The sequence below is a fragment of the Moschus berezovskii genome, chromosome 1 (assembly GCF_049115385.1).
Source record: "Moschus berezovskii isolate FMDL1 chromosome 1, NW_MosBer_1.0, whole genome shotgun sequence".
Classification (NCBI taxonomy): Eukaryota; Metazoa; Chordata; class Mammalia; order Artiodactyla; family Moschidae; genus Moschus; species Moschus berezovskii.
The window spans coordinates 155,843,973-155,857,638 of record NC_142460.1 but is presented as its reverse complement, the minus strand read 5'-3'; the positions used below and the strand labels follow the sequence as shown (position 1 = coordinate 155,857,638).

The following is a 13,666-nucleotide window of genomic DNA, read 5'->3' as shown; positions in this document are numbered from 1 at the left end:
TTTGACCTACATGTTGTTGCCTGATTCTGGCTAGTCTACTCAGAACTAATTAGCAGGGTTGATCCCCATTTTTGGTTTGAGTTCCGCTAAAAGAGAGGAAGAAGAAGTCAAGCACATGTTTCTATTTGGAAGTTGGGGAGACAGTGTGAAAGGTCTCTGGGAACCCACCCCTTAACAAACATGGGCTCCATACTTCTAAGTACACTCTAGGGGAATTTCATGCATGACTTCCTGTCTATCTACCCCAGTACTTTCCTCTCATTGCTGTTTCCTTATTTTTATTCTTCAATTCCTTCTCTATTTTTTGAGTTTTTTCTTTCTTTCTTTCTTAAGAGTTCCTGGTAAGAATAGGGTGATGAGGGAACATTTAAAGAAAAGTTAAAAGGAAAACACGTACTTACAGGAAACTAAAATCCTTTTATGAAAAAATTTTCTCCCTTATTTCTTCTATTACTTAAACAGATGGCACACAGTAGTTAAGAGATCTGGATCAAAATCTCACAGTCTGTTCAGATCATTGACCCATTCAAAATACATAATCCCTTACAAAATAAAATCTAAAGTTACGACTTCAGCATTTTTTTTCTGGGTTTATTTTCCCCATTTATGGAAGTGGTCTAAGCTACCTGATAGCAAGGACTATTTTACCTGTTATATTTGTATTTACATTCCCCTAATTCCATCACATGTTAAAAAACTAAAGTTGAACCGAGCCAGGTGTAGCTAAGTTTGTTATGAGGCAGGTGTACCTAACAGTTTGTTGTGTGAAACTATTTTGGAGAAATAGTTTCAACCTCTGGACAATGGGTTTATACAGCTTCAAAAATGAATGAAATATCTCAATCCATAAACTTTATAAAGTGTATCAACAAATAAAACTATTGGGTTAGACAGAGCTATAACAATAGTGTGGGCTGCTATAACAAAATGCCATAGCCTGGGTGGCTTAAACAACAACAATTAAACTTCTCACTGTTTTGGAGATTGGAAGTCCCACGTCTGGATGCCAGCATAGTTAGTTTCTGGTGAACGCTCTCTTCCTGGTTTGCACATGGCTGCCTTCTGTGTCTTCTAGTTGTGAGGACAGACAGCAAGACAGTGTCTATGTCTCTGCTGCTGCTGCTGCTGCTAAGTCACTTCAGTCGTGTCCGACTCTGTGTGACCCCATAGACGGAAGCCCACCAGGCTCCCCCGTCCCTGGGATTCTCCAGGCAAGAACACTGGAGTGGGTTGCCATTTCCTTCTCCAATGTGTGAAAGTGGAAAGTGAAAAGTGAAAGTGAAGTCGCTCAGTCGTGTCCGACCCTTAGCGACCCCACGGACTGCAGCCTACCAGGCTGCTCCATCCATGGGATTTTCTAGGCAATAGTACTGGAGTGGCTTGCCATTGCCTTCTCCGCTATGTCTCTGCAGTCACTTCTTATAAAGGACACTAATTCTATAGGATTAGGGCCCCGCTCTTATCATCTCAGTTAACCTAAATTATCTCTGAAAGGCCTTGTCTCCAAATACAGTCACATTGGGGGGTTAGAGATTCAGCATATGAATTTTGAGAGGGGACACAATTCAGTCCATAAAAGCCATGATAAAATATACAAAGGTATTTAGATCCTTAGAATAAATTCAAAATCCACTTACATTATTGACTTTAGATCCTAATTACAGATATAGATGGAGTTGCTGCCCAGATTTTCCTGGTCCACTTGCCCTGTCAAACTTGAGGCCAGGAAGGGGCCACAGGTGATTTATGCTTGACCATGTGATCCTATACATGGCAAGTGAACCATATTCCTCTATTAGGATCCAAATGAATAATTCTTAAGTTAAAATACAGAAAAGCAGAAACGAATGAAATTGGGAATCGAAGTTGTACTAATGCCTTAAACAATACTTACTGACGATCTACCATGTGCTAGAATTTGCCTGCAAAGTGGGAGACCTGGGTTCGACCCCCGGGTTGGGAAGATCCCCTGGAGAAGGAAATGGCAACCCACTCCAGTTACTATTCTTGCCTGGACAATTCCATATGTTACAGTCCATGGGGTCGCAAAGCGTCAGACATGACTAAGTGCCTAACACTACCATGTGCTAGGTACTGGGGAAAAACAGTCCTGACAAGATTCCTTATTTTACAATCCAGGTAGAGGTAGGGAGTAAAGAGTCCCCTTGCCAGTGCAGGAGACGCTGGTTGGATCCCTAGGAAATGGCAAAAGGCTCCAGTATTCTTGCTTGGCAAATTCCATGGAGAGAGGAGCCTGGCGGGCTTCAGATCCAGGGAATCACAAAAAGTCTGGCTCTTTCAGCAGGTGGATGGGGGAAACACCTGTGCACTACCAGGCTTCCCTGGGCGGGAAACGCCTAAGCAGAGCCACAGAGATGGCTGGGGAGGAAGAGGCAGGTGATGGGGTCTGAAGCTCCGGCGTGGGAAGAACCAACTTACTGATGGCAGTTGTCTGGGGCTGGGCCGCTAAGAAAGGACAGACCTGGCACCGAAAGTCACTGTCCTCACAGCAAGGCTACCGCAGCCAAGAATGGAAGCTACCCACGCACCAGGGCGCTTTGAAGGCCCTCAGACTCAGCTTATTTTGATTTGCGGTTCAAACTAAGGACACGTCTTACATTTTTCTCACAGGACCCCACGTTCAGCCCTTTTTGTTTGCTTTTCATTTTCGCTCCCAGTCCCTAAGAACTTTCCGCTGGTAAGACCTTCTTCAGGCGCAGAAACCAGAAGGAAGCTCACAGAGCAGTCGGGGCTTAACTCGGAAAGCAGTCAGTTTTGCTGTGGAATCTCTTGTGGCGCTGAGGAGGAAGGCCCCAGAATAATCAGCCAGAGACACAAAAGCAACAAAATCCAGGGACAGGCAGGGCGCTTCGGTCTCTCTCACTCCCTCCCGGCGGAGCAGCCTCAGCTCTACACCCAGCACAGCAATTGATTGACAGGCGGGCTAGCCCAATCCCAGGGCGGGAAAGACTGCCCTCGCGTCAGTGATAGGAGGGGAGGGGAAGACTGAACCTATCAGATTGGGCAGGGAGGGGGGTTTCCTGTCCGCGCGGCTCCTCCCAGGGCCTCGCGACCAGTCGGCGCTGCAGCCCCGCCCTCCCGCCGCGCGCGCCCCGCCCCTCTCCCCAGAGCTACGCGGCGGCAGAGCGGAGGCCTCGTGCCGTAACGGCCATCGCGGCGGCCGTGGCGGCGTCCTTGCCCACCTCAAGTGAGCTGGCGCCGCCCGGGCTCGGCAGAGGGGAGGTGAGACGGTCCTGCCGGCAGGCAGACGCACAGACAGCCTTTTCTCGTCCGGGGAATCCACATAGCCCGTTACTTGCCGCGGTGCTTCCTCTTCCCTGCCGAAGTTAGCTCCCGGGGCGCCGTCTGCCGGCCCGGAGCTAAGCCGGAGGGGGCGGGGAGGCCGCTGGGTCGGGCCTGGGCTTTTTGCCTCGCGGCTCCGCGCGACCCTCCGGCCACTGCCCTGGGCGGCGCAGCCCTACGACCTTCCTGTCCATCCCTGGAGCGTCGGGTCCGGGTGAGCGCTGCGGCCGGCCGCCCCCGGAGGCTGGGAGGTCGAGTGTGTGGCGTGCACCCTTCTCCTTTTCTTTTCCTCTCTAAAAGTCCTGACGGCTGTTGTGGCGCATTCCGAGGCCGCGGAGGTAGGGACGCGGTGGTGGTGGGGGCGCTCACCTCTAGGAGTGGGAGGGAGCCGTTCCGGGTGCGGAGGATGGACATCCTCGGGATGCGCCTCCCGCCCCTCCCCCCACCCCGCCCCCAGCCGTTTCCCTCGTCGGGAAATCTGGGTTATTTTAATATTATGGATGCGTACGTGAGTTACTTGGGCTTTTGACTTGAGTTGTAATATATCTGGGGAAAAAAATGTATCTTGATAGTTGATTTTGTAACCTTTCTTACGTGTGTCCATGAAAGTTTGCCATTAGAAGCTCGGAAAGCTGAATTTTGTGCGGGACTGAGAACCCTTACTTTATAGACGCCCAGTTTAGTGTCACACTAATGAACTAGTCACTTAAAAATAATTCTGCCTGTTAACTTTGGCAAGAAACCATGGGAGTTAGGAAAGGATGAGTTGAAGGAGAAGTTTCTATCCCCATCTTGGGTGGTGAGCAAAAAAAATCTCACTGTCCAGTCAGGACGAGTATGTGTTGCAAGTGGTATTCATTTCCAAAAATCTTATTTTGGTAGATGTAAGAAAGACCAACCGTACAGTTTATTAAGCAGATGGAAAGCGCTGTATCTCAACCTTCAGGGCGTTTACAGAGTAAATGAGGAAATTATCCAAGAAGAAGGTTCTGTTTGTCTGGTAATTGTCAGTAATGTTCAGTTCTTAAATAGGTATCCCACTCATAGTTTGATAGAAACTCGTGAACTATGCATTGGTTGATTAATAGTTTTATTTCATTTTCATTGCAAACTTTACCATTTTCTTCTTTGGAAAAATTGTGAACAGTTTCCAGAATGTTCAAGATTTCTCAGCTGTGCTTGTTCATATATTAAATTTTAAACTTGTTTGTTCTGTTTTTCTTAATAGTCTGGATTTTACTAGTGCTTTCAGGTCCTTGAAAATAAAACTTGAAACATACATGGTATGTTTTGTTAGATATTGAAATATATTTTAGGCCACTGGATTTTTGCACCTTTGAGAACTTCCCTGCTCAAGGTAGATTTGATGCAAATGTTATAATTCACTTGTCAGGAAGACTTAATAAATACATGTCCTGTCTATTTTATTCTTTTATAGTTTAACAATTTTTGCAGTTTATTTACCTTGTTAATATGGAAAAATACCAGATATTTTTCTGCCTACACCAGAAGACTAAATGATTTTCTTATTTAGTCAATAAGTAGAGTTGGAGGAAACTCTTGAAATCACTAAGCATTTAACAAATTCTCTGTCAATACTTTGCTGTGCTGTTTTAGGAAGACAACTGACAGAGCCAAAAATGACATTTAAAGATTATTTAATAAGGCAACAATTCTGTCTGGATGTTCCTCACTTTATTTGAAAGATATAATTTATAGTCTTCTTTCAAAAATGATTCCATATGCTGACTTTCTGTTGGTGATATTTATCATGCTTTAGACTACCCAGGCTTAAGCCCTGGTTTTATCTTAGACTTCCTCTCACCACATAACATTGGCCAATTTTTGTCAGCCATTTTCTGCAATTTCTTTCGGATATCTGTTCTTCCCACTCGTTTTCTTCTTTCCCCCAGTAGCTTTTAACCGGATTTTCTGCCTCTTTTCTCCCTGCTTAGTATGTTCTGGCTTCTGCCTTGTTCTAAAATATTGCTTCCACCGCTCTCACTGTTAAACGAGCATTAGTTCGTTGTTATTTATAGTTCAGAATTCCCAGCCTTCTAACAGTCTGCTCAGAACCTGTTTTTTCTAATGATAGCAATAATTCTGTATAGGAGCTGTCCATCCTAACACAAACCAATCTCTTGTTCTCATCTAGATTGTGTATTTTTCTGCCTTCATGTCTGTGGACACTTTGACTGCCTGTTTATTGCTAATATTCTTTAACAGAAATTTTCCTCCTTAAATTAAGTGGCCAAGTAAAGTCAGATTTTGTTGACATTTCATATTTGGTCCTTCCACAGAGCCTTCTAGATCTTTCTGTTCCCTGTGTTGTTGCTTTCCTTTGAACCCACAACCCTTACTGTTTTAGGTTTTTAATATGTGGACTTGTATTATAATACTATGGAACAATATTGTGGGAATGTTGGAATCCATCCTTCCATTTTATACATAGGGAAAATGTAATAGATACAGACTAAGTTCACTGAAATTCACCTAGTGACCCTGGCAGAGCTGACTTAAACCTTAATTTCCTACTTGATTTCCTAACTCAAGTTCTGTATATTAAAAAAATTTACGTGTATATTCTTATGAAGCTATACTTCTTTTCATCTCTTGCAATGTCATTTTGTATTGTTTGCTTCACATTACTTTGCATTTTGTGTATTAATTAGATTCAGAACTTCTGTATGAGGGGAGGGGAACCTTTATGACCTGAATTGTTTGAATCATTGAAACAGTGATTTAAAGTCTACATGAAGTTTCTCTAGCTTGTTGGGTATATTAATAGCATTAACTAAAATAATATTGGTGTGTCCACTGTTGAGTCCTATGACCCATTAAAAATGAATCTCTTAACAAGTTTTACTGTTGGATTTTAGTTTGAATCTCTTGTAAAAGAGAAACTCTTTGGAAGCCTTGAAAGTAAATGTGAACGATGTATTACTTGTAAGGCATCTGAGTTTATTGATCTAACTAAATGCTCTTTTTGATGGAACAGAAAACTTTTGCTATTTTTTCATTTTGTTCTGTCAAGAACCAGATTATTGATCAATTTATTTATTGAGCAGAACATTCTGAAAATCATTTGTTCCACTTGGAAAGTTGGAGAGCTTTTGTATGTTTGTTCTTCACACTCTGCCCCCCCCCACCAAAGTTTCTTTTAAAACCAGCAGCATAGAGTTTCCTTGGTATTTTTCTTAATATTTATGTAACAAGACAAGTAGCACAGAAAAATTAGGTGAAATATCTCAGGAGGGTATGCTTGACATTTTTGGCTTGAAACAAATTAGAAGCTATTTTTGTTTTATTTTTTGGTTGTTTGTGAATGGCTTATTTTTATTTGTTTAAATAAATTTTCTGCTAAAATAAACTGTTGAAACACTAATTCTCTTGTTCTTTATTCCTGAAATTGTACTCAAGAAGTGCTAAATTGGATAAGTGTGCTATGCGTAATTTCTGTTCAAACAGACCAGTTGAATAAAGCAGTGAGAGTATGGCTTGGGGAAATCTTTTTAAAAAATGAATGCATCTAAAGGGTTTTTTTTTTTTTTTTTGGTGAACCAGCCTTCCAAAAGTCTCAGTACATGCTTCAAAATCATGTTGCACTTAGATCAGTTCAGATAATAAATATAACAGAATTTAATATTCCTTGTACTTTATGCCTATTCCAGGTAGATTATGAAAACATTTTATTAATTAAACAGTGCATTGGAAAATTTTTGGAAATGCTTGATCACTTCCAGATACAGTATGTTTTTAAGTAACGTTATTTTTAGGTACATTTAGAATACCTCCTGTACCACCTCTCAATTTGCTGCCTGGGAAGTCAGTTAAATTTTTTTTTTTCTTTTTTTTTTTTTTCACGTGTTCTTAGAAAGCCCTTCGGAGAAGGCAGTGGCAACCCACTCCAGTACTCTTGCCTGGAAAATCCCATGGGCGGAAGAGTCTGGAAGGCTGCAGTCCATGGGGTTGCTATGAGTAGGACAGGACTGAGTGACTTCACTTAAACTTTCACACATTGGAGAAGGAAATGGCAACCCACTCCAGTGTTCTTGCCTGGAGAATCCCAGAGACTGGGGAGCCTGGTGGGCTGCCATCTATGGGGTCGCACAGAGTCAGACACGACCGAAGTGACTTAGCAGCAGAAAGCCCTGTGAAATTTTCCATGATTTAGCTTTTGCCAGCTTTTATCTGCATCTCTTGTCATTATCTTTTTCCTTTAGGGTGCTCTTTGGGCCTTGAATAACCAAGCTCCTTTTTCCCTTGTAGCCTGTCTGGCAGATGGCTTCCTTAGGGTAATAAGTATTAAGTTTGGCTGTAAGTAATAAAAGCACATCAAATAATTATTTCTCTCCTGTGCCAGAGAAATCCAGAGTTTGCATGGCACTCGTTTTTTAAGTGTTATTCCTAGTTTGTTTGTTTTTTTTCCTATTAGAAATAACTTTGAAATAAAGATCTTTGCCTTAGAAAATTTTCCTTTTGGTTAGTTCCTGTTGTGGGATCCAATTGAAAAGTCCATTAATTTCTTTAAAAACTTGTTTAGAGACAGTATTGTTATATTTTTTTTAATTGTAAGGTGCCCAAATTTCAGTATATCCATAATGAATTTTTCCATTTGTAGGCATCGTATTACCCGTCATCCAGGTCAAAGTAAAGAACGTTCCCAGTGCTCCAGAAGGCTCTCCCATGCTTCCTCCCAATCTGTGCCTCTTGGTTCCCAAAGTAATCACCGTTTTCACCTGTATTACCATAGATTATTTTACTTGTTCTTGAACTTAATGTAAGTGGAACCATACTGTATATACTCTTTTGTGGCTGCTTTTACTTAACTTTGTGTTTGTGGATTCACCCCATGATGTTGGGTGCAGAAGTAGTTGGTCTTATTCACTGATGACTATATTTTGTCGGATGAATAGGTATGAAAAAAAATCACCATTAATGAATATTTATTTCCATTTTTTTTAAAGCAGTTGTGAATAAAGCAGCAGTGAACATTTACTTCCAACTCTTTTAGTGGACATACACCCTTATTTCTTTTGAGCATATATATATGTTGGAGTAGAATTGCTGTTTTTGTCTACCAGTTTTTGCACTTGATCAAACTAGTTCTTTAGCGGGTCTACAGTAGTTTCCTGGGATTTCCCCCATTACCATAAAACTATTCCCTTTGCCTTAAATTTCTTATTTTCTGTGAATCATAATTTTTTTTATTGATTTGACCCCTCCTCCTTTTGATAGGTTATACCCACAGTAGATTCCTGTGAAAAGTTGAGATCTGCATTAATAAATCCTCCTTTATTTATGTAGGTCTTCCCACTGATTTGGTTGGTTGAATAATGTAGGTTGGAAATAATTTCCCTTAGAAATTCTGAAGGCATCTCTCCATTGTTTTCTCGTTTGTAACTGTTTTGGGAATTCTGAAGACATTCTGATTCCTAATCCTAATGCTTTTGGCCATTTTGGAATTTTTATTTCTTGAGACTGTGACTCTCATGAAATACATCTAGTTTTGTGTGTTTCCCTAGATGTTATTCACTGTCCATCCAAATCTACCAAATTATGTTCATCAGTTCTGGTAATTTTTCTTTAATTTCTTAATTGATGGTTAGATTAATTGCCTACGACTGCCATAACAAAATACCACAGACTGTGTTTTAAATAACAGGTCCTAATTTTCTCACAGTTCTGGAGGCTGGAAGTCTGAGATCAAGGTGCCATCCCAATTGGTTTCTGATGAGTTTGCTTCTTGGTTTGTAGACAGTGCCTTTTCACTGTGTCCTTACAGGGCCTTCTGTGGAAAGAACTGTATCTTTCCTCCTCTTAGGAGGATACCAATCCTGTTCGATTAGGGCCCCACCCTTGTGACCTCTCTTAACCATCCATTCCGTTCCGTCGCTCAGTCGTGTCTGACTTTGCGACCCCGTGGATTGTAGCCTACCAGGCATCTCCGTCCATGGGATTCTCCAGGGAAGAATACTGGAGTGGGTTACCGTTTCCTTCTCCACTCTTAACCATCAGTTCAGTTCAGTTCAGTCGCTCAGTCGTGTCCAACTCTCCGCGACCCCATGAATCACAGTACACCAGGCCTCCCTGTCCATCACCAACTCCCGGAGTTCACTCAAACTCATGTCCACAGAGTTGGTGATGCCATCCAGCCATCTCATTCTTGGTCGTCCCCCTCTCCTCCCGCCCCCAACCTTTCTCAGCATCAGAGTCTTTTCCAGTGAGTCAACTCATCGCATGAGGTGGCCAAAGTATTGCAGTTTCAGCTTTAGCATCAGTCCTTCCAATGAACACCCAGGATCGATCTCCCTTAGAATGGACTGGTTGGATCTCCTTGCAGTCCAAGGGACTCTCAAGAGTCTTCTCCAACACCACAGTTCAAAAGCATCAATTGTTCGGCGATCAGTTTTCTTCACAGTCCAACTCTCACATCCATACGTGACCACGGGAAAAACCATAGCCTTGACTAGACGGACCTTGGTTGGCAAAGTAATGTCTCTGCTTTTTAATATATTATCAAGGTTGGTCATAACTTTCCTTCCAAGGAGTAAGCGTCTTTTAATTTCATGGCTGCAATCAGCATCTGCAGTGATTTTGGAGCCCAAAAAAATAAAGTCTGACACTGTTTCCACTGTTTTTCCATCTATTTCCCATGAAGTGATGGGACCAGATGCCATGATCTTTGTTTTCTGAATGTTGAGCTTCAAGCCAACCTTTTCACTCTCCTCTTTCACTTTCATCCTAAAGGTCGTATTTCCAAATACAGTCATGTTGGGGGATAGGGCTTCAACATACGAATTTTGACAGAACACAGTTCAGTTCGTAACAATGGTTTTCTCTTCTCCTGTTTGTATCTCCTCTCTCTATGAAATTTCTGTTGTTTGGATCTCAGACTAGTCCTCTAATACTTCCTTTTTCTTTTGCTTTTCACCTCCTAGTCTCTTTGCTTTGTTTTATCTGGGAGTCTTTGTTAACTTGATTTCCTAAGCCTGGTGTTGAATTTTCCTTTTTTGTTGTGAAGATTTTTATTTTCCAAGAGTTGTTTTTCTCTTAAAACTTCTCTTTTATAGAGCACATCTTGTGCTTGTGTCATGGATGCCTTGTCTTTAATTTCTGAGTATAATTTAAAAAAATTTTTTTTTTTCTTTTTACAGCCTCTTTGCTTCTAAATTCGTCTCCAGCTCTTCTGTTGGAGGCTTACTTAAGTGTCAGTAATCCTTGGATGTTATCTAGAGAGTGAAAGTCTGAATTGATGGGGACTTAAAGACTTGATGGTGGCCTAAGTGAGCCATTTTTAAAGAAAACCCTGATTGATGTCCAGGAGGTGTTTTCCTCTTGAGTGTGGATTGTGAAGGAAAACGCAAATCTGCTTGAGGGCTGAAAGTTTTGCTGCTAGTTTTTTTTGGTGTGAGGGGCTGGATTTCTCAATCCCCTACTTTTGGTAGGGTATGTCAGTCTTTAATTATTTCTGGTGAGAGTGGGGAAGCCAACCATCTGAATGATACTACATTTTTAAAGGGTTGTAAAAAAGAGAATAATATGTAATGGAGACTATGTGTGGCCCATAAAGACTAAAACGTTTGCTATTTGGCCCTGTACAGAAAAGTGTGTACCTTGTTCTTGTTGTAATGGTTCTGATTTCCTTTAATAAAGATTCTAGACTATAACTACTTTTAGTCCTACTTAGGCTTAAGTTTACAATCTTGGAACTTCCTGAAGCTCTTTGTTTTAATTTAGTCTAATGCATAACATGGAAGTTATGACTAGGAATCGGTAGGATATACTCTATTCAGAGATACTAGATACTTTTAATTTAAAATCTCAAAAAGTAGACACAAAATATTGAAGAAATAAATCACAACACATAATGAGTGTACGCGTGCATTGTTCTTTGTCTTGTTACCTAAGTGCAGAACATGAGTACATACACTTTGAAAAATGGCAGAGGGGCAGTTGTATTAAGAACAAGCCCAAGTCATATTTTAAATGAGCCACTTTCAACTACTCTCTTGTAGTCGGTAAATCATAACTGGTAGAATAAATCGGCTCTAGACAGGAAGCTGTTGTGGGCAGTAATATATGTATATGTGTGTGTGTGTGTGTACGCGCTTGTCTTTTTCCACCTGATATCAGTCAGAAATGAGAGAATTAATGTAAGCTATGTGGCAGAATGGGAGAAACAGGAATTACATTGTTACAGGAAATAAATGTCCTATCCTTTAAATCCTAGCTGCCGAAAAAGTAAGTTATGTTTCGCCTTAATTATGAGAGCAGTCTCATCACAGGTTTCTGTATAATGATATTTTTTTTTCCTCCAAATGATAACTGTCTTTAGTGTTTATGTGTTTTTCTCTTTTTGGCTGCACCATGTGGCATGTGGGGTCTTAGTTCCCTGATCAGGGATCACACCCATGTACCCTGCTCTGGGAGCATGGAATCTTAACCACTGGACTGCTAGGGAAGTCTCTGTTGTCTTTTGACATGTATATTCCATAGTTGTTTCTATGAATATATAAACTCACGCTAACTTAAAAATAGGATCACATGCTACATCTTGTTTTCTAACTTGTTTCATATAAACGTCCTTTTAAGTCAGTATGAAAGTGAAAAGTGAAAGTGAAAGTCACTCAGTCGTTCATGTCCAACTCTTTGTGACCCCATGGACTAGTCCATGGAATTCTCCAGGCCAGGATACTGGAGCGGGTAGCCTTTCCCTTCTCCAAGGGATCTTCCCAACCCATGGATCAAATCCAGGTCTCCTGCATTGCAGGCAGATTCTTTACCAGCTGAGCCACAAGGGAAGCCCAAGAATACTGGAGTGGGTAGCCTATCCCTTCTCCAGCAGATCTTCCCAACCCAGGAATTGAACCAGGGTCTCCTGCCTTGCAGGCGGATTCTTTACCAACTGAGCTATCAGGGAAGCCCTGAGTCAGTATATATAAGTTTAAAGATTCTAGAGTCAGGCAACTTAAATTCCAGTATAGGTAGACTTCATCACTATTTGTTTGGGCTTAAGCCTTTTTTTAAGCTTATTCTTCAGAAGATTATTATAAGGTTTATATGATAAAGTTGGCTTAAAACTCAACATTCAGAAAACTAAGATCATGGCATCTGGTCCCATCACTTCATGGGAAATAGATGGGGAAACAGTGGCAGACTTCATTTTTTTGGGCTCCAAAATCACTGCAGATCGTGACTTCAGCTGTGATGTTAAAAGACGTTTACCCCTTGGAAGAACAGTTATGACCAACCTAGACAGCATGTTAAAAAGAAGAAACATTACTTTGCCAACAAAGGTCTTTCTGGTCAAAGCTGTGGTTTTCCAGTAGTCATGTATGGATGTGAAAGTTGGACTATAAAGAAAGCCGAGCACTGAAGAATTGATGCTTTTGAACTGTGATGTTGGAGAAGATGCTTGAGAGTCCCTTGGACTGCAAGGAGATCCAACCAGTCCATCCTAAAGGAAATCAGTCCTGAATTATTCTTTGGAAGGACTGATGCTGAAGATGAAACTCCAATACTTTGGCCACCTGATGTGAAGAACTGACTCACTGGAAAAGACCCTGATGCTGGGAAAGATTGAAGGCCGGAGGAGAAGGGGATGACAGAGGATGAGATGGTTGGATGGCATCACTGACTCAGTGAACATGAGAACAACTACATACTCTTAGATTATTATACAAAGGACTTCTCTGTAAAGATGAATGAGTGAAAGATGCATTAACTTTTACTCCCCTCCAAAGCCTACCAAGATTATCATATAGAATTCTTTTTTTATAGATTTGAACTGTACAGGTAAAGAAAATGGAAGAACCAATGAAATTTGGAAGCTGGAAAGCAACAGACTGATAGAAACATCTTCAGTTCAGTTGCTCAGTCGTGTCCGAATCTTTGCGACCCCATGAACCACAGCACGCCAGGCCTCCCTGTCTATTCATTACCAACTCCTGGAGTCCACCGAAACCTATGTCCATTGAGTCGGTGATGCCATCCAACCATCTCATCCTCTGTCGTCCCCTTCTCCTCCTGCCCTCAATCTTTCCCAGCATCAGGGTCTTTTCAGATGAGTCAGCTCTTTGCATCAGGCGGCCAAAGTATTGGAGTTTCAGCTTCAACATCAGTCCTTCCAATGAACACCCAGGACTGATCTCCTTTAGGATGGACTGGTTGGATCTCCTTGAAGTCCAAGGGACTCTCAGGAGTCTTCGCCAACACCACAGTTCAAAAGCTCAATTCTTCGGCACTTGGCTTTCTTTATAGTCCACTCTCACATCCATACATGACTACTGGAAAAACCATAGCCTTGACTAGACGGATCTTTGTTGACAAAGTATTGTCTCTGCTTTTTAATATGCTATCT

General features: G+C 41.6%; 1 protein-coding gene across 3 annotated transcripts in view; it reads left to right on the top strand.

Annotated features, from left to right (window-relative positions):
- The first annotated feature begins 3,092 nt into the window (after window positions 1–3,092).
- The window catches only part of NCK1 (NCK adaptor protein 1), a 72,220-nt gene continuing 61,646 nt past the window's right edge, over window positions 3,093–13,666 (top strand). Inside the window, exon 1 of one of the 3 annotated variants that reach the window (XM_055413224.2) lies at window positions 3,093–3,243. The gene's annotated coding sequence lies outside the window, so the exon portion shown is untranslated. The other 2 variants (XM_055413217.2, XM_055413235.2) reach the window with 2 other exon arrangements.